Source organism: Enhydra lutris, unplaced genomic scaffold, assembly GCF_002288905.1.
Source record: "Enhydra lutris kenyoni isolate GAN:26980312 unplaced genomic scaffold, ASM228890v2 scaffoldscaffold82, whole genome shotgun sequence".
Classification (NCBI taxonomy): Eukaryota; Metazoa; Chordata; class Mammalia; order Carnivora; family Mustelidae; genus Enhydra; species Enhydra lutris.
The window spans coordinates 1,798,191-1,801,743 of NW_019154166.1; the positions used below are offsets into that span (position 1 = coordinate 1,798,191).

Below are 3,553 nucleotides of genomic sequence, written 5' to 3' on the forward strand. Positions count from 1 at the left end.
GAGGTGGTATCTCACTGAAGTTTTGATTTGCATTTCATTGATGCCGAGTGATGTGGAGCCCTTTTTCATGTGTCTGCTGGCCATTTGGATGTCTTCTTTGCCAAAACGTCTGTTCATGTTTTCTGCCCATTTCTTGATTGGATTATTTGTTCTTTGGGTGTTGAATTTGATAAGTTCTTTACAGATCTTGGATACTAGCCCTGTATCTGATATGTCGTTTGCAAATATCTTCTCCCATTCCATAGGCTGCCTTTTAGTTTTATTAACTGTTTCCTCTGCTGTGCAGAAGCTTTTGATCTTGATGAAGTCCCAATAGCTCATTTCTGCCCTTGTTTCCCTTGCCTTCAGAGACGTGTCTTGCAAGAATTTGCTGTGGCTGAGGTCAAAGAGGTTTGCTGCTTGTGTTCTCCTGTAGGATTTTGATGGATTCCTGTCTCCCATTTAGGTCTCTCATCCATTTTGAGTTTATTTTTGTGTGTGGTGTAAGAAAATGGTCCATTTTTAATTGCATCAAAAACTGTAAGATACCTAGGAATGAACCTAACGAAGAGGTAAAGGATCTGTACTCAGAAAACTGCAGAACACGCATGGAAGAAATTGAGGAAGATACAAAGAAATGGAAAAACATTCCATGCTCATGGATTGAAAGAACAAATATCGTCAAAATGTCGATGCTACTGAGAGCAATCTATACATTCAATGCAATCCCTATCAAAATACCATCAACATTTTTCTCAGAGCTGGAACAAATAATCCTCAAATTTGTATGGAATAAGAAAAGACCCTGAATAGCCAGAGGAGTGCTGAAAAAGAAAACCAAAGCTGGTGGCATCACGATACCCGACTTCAGGCTCTATTATAAAACCGTCATCATCAAGACAGTACGGTACTGGCACAAAAACAGACACGTAGATCAATGGAACAGAATGGAGAACAAAGAAAGTGACTTTTAAAAAGACTTCTTTAAAACACTAGGGACACTACATCTGGAATGAATGATGTTCTATATGTTGGCTAATTGAATTTAAATTTAAAAAATAAAACACTGGGGAAAATGTGAATATGTGCTGACAAGTAAAGAGCATGAGGCTATTATACAGCATGGTGTGATAAATGAGATGCTGATAATGAAGTCCTTATCTGTGAGACAGGCTAACATACTTCAAGGTGAACTGATGTGATGTCTGGGATGTCTGGGGTGTCTGGGATGTGCCTTCAAATACACACAGTATAGTAAATGCATAGTGGATGACAGAATGAAGCAGAAGAGGGGGTTTTGTCTCTTTGTTCAACCTGTGCCCTCGATATCTACCTACTGGGGTGTGTGGCACAGAGTGGATACTCAGCTAACATTAGCTGAATGGATGAATAGCCCATGTGAGTTGTCACTCCTGTCACTGCCTGTTCCCCAAACGGCCACGACACACGGCTCTACCAATCCTTCTCCTTCTTAGCTCTCCTGTCGCCCCTAACTCCTTTGGAAGCCAGCCCTGACACTGCTTGTTGGTGAACCCAGGTCTAAAGTCATGCTCGGTTTGCCTTCAGCTCAGGTCATGATCTCGGGGTCCTGGGATCGAGCCCTGTGTCGGGTTCCCAGCTCAGAGGGAAACCTGCTTCTCCCTCTCCTCCTGCCTCTCCCCCTGCTTGTGCTTTCTCTTCCTGTCTCAAATGAATAAATAAATAAGATCTTTTTTAAAAATTATAAAAAGGAATAAAGTCATGCTCAGGAGCACCCGGGTGGCTCAGTTAATTAAGAATCTGACTCCTCAGATATGTTCGTTAGATTACTCCTTTCTGCCCGTGGACGCCGACGAGCAAGCATCGTTCAAGTCTCCCCTCCCACCACCGTCATGTCCAAGTCAGAGTCTCCCAAAGAGCCTGAACAGCAGTGGAAGCTCTTCATGGGAGGTCTGAGCTTTCAAACAACCGATGAGGGTGTGAGGAGCCATTCTGAGCACTGGGGAGCACTTACGGACTGGGTGGCTATGAGAGATCCAAACACCAAGTGCTCCAGAGGCTCTGCGCTTGTGACATATGTCCCTGTGGAGGAGGTGAAAGCAGCCATGAACGCATCCACACAGGGTGGACGGAAGATTGTGGAACCAAACAGGGCTGTGTCGAGAGAAGATTCTCAAAGACCTGGTGCCCACTTAGCTGTGAGAAAGATTTTTGTGGGTGGCATTAAAGAAGTCACTGACGAACGTCATCTAAGAGATGATTTCGAACTGTGGGAACATCGAAGTGACTGAGATCATGACTGACCGAGGCAGTGGCAAAAAGAGGGGTTTTGCTTTTGTAACATTGGATGACCATGACTCTGTCGACAAGGCTGTCATTCAGAAATCCCATCCTGTGCATGGCCACGGCTGTGAAGTCAGGAAAGCGCTCTCTAAGCAGGAGATGGCTCGTGCTTCATCTGGCCAAAGAGGTCGAAGTGGTTCTGGAAACTTTGGTGGTGGTCGTGGAGGTGGTTTTGGTGGGAATGACAACTTTGGTCGCGGAGGAAACTTCAGTGGTCGAGGTGGCTTTGGTGGCAGTCGAGGTGGTGGTGGATATGGTGGCAGTGGGGATGGCTATAACGGATTTGGTAATGATGGAAGCAACTTTGGAGGTGGCGGAAGCTATAATGATTTTGGCAACTACAACAATGAATCCTCAAATTTTGGACCCACGAAAGGAGGCAATTTTGGAGGCAGAAGCTCTGGCCCTTAAGGTGGTGGAGGCCAATACTTCACCAAACCACGAAACCAACATGGCTATGGTGGTTCCAGCAGCAGCAGGAGCTACGGCAGTGGCAGAAGGTTTTAATTACTGCCAGGAACAAAGCTTAGCAGGAGAGGAGAGCCAGAGAAGTGACAGGGAGGCTACAGGTTACAACAGATTTGTGAACTCAGCCAAGTACAGTGGTGGCCAGGCCTAGCTGCTACAAAGAAGACATGTTTTAGACACTACTCATGTGTATGGGCAAAAAAAAACTCGAGGACTGAATTTGTGACTAATTGTGGAACAGGTTATTTTAGTTTCTATTCTTTGGAAAGTGTAAAGCATTCCAACAAAGGGCTTTAATGTCGATTTTTTTTTTTTTTGCACCCATGCTGTTGATTGCTAAATGTAATAGTCTGATCATGATGCTGAATAAATGTGTCTTTTAAAAAAAAAAAAGAATCTGACTCCTGATTTCAGCTCAGGTTATGGTATCAGGTCCTGAGATCGAGCCCGGCATTCTCCACACTCAGCACCGGGTCTGCTTGAGGTTCTCTCTCTGCCCCTCCTGTCATTCTCTCTCTCTCTGAAAATAAATAAATAAAATCTTTTTTTTTTTAGATTTTATTTATTTATTTGACAGAGATCACAGGTAGGAAGAGAGGTAGGCAGAGAGAGAGAGGGAGAAGCAGGCTCCCCGCTGAGCAGAGAGCCCGATGCAGGGCTCAATCCCAGGACCCTGGAATCACGACCTGAGCTGAAGGCAGAAGCTCAACCCACTGAGCCACCCATGTGCCCCAAATGAATAAAATCTTAAAAATAAATAAATAAAGTCATGCTCAGATAGAAG

General features: G+C 44.6%; 1 pseudogene; it reads left to right on the plus strand.

Annotated features, from left to right (window-relative positions):
* Positions 1 to 1,850: 1,850 nt before the first annotated feature.
* Positions 1,851 to 2,808, plus strand: LOC111161244 (annotated as a pseudogene).
* Positions 2,809 to 3,553: the final 745 nt, after the last annotated feature.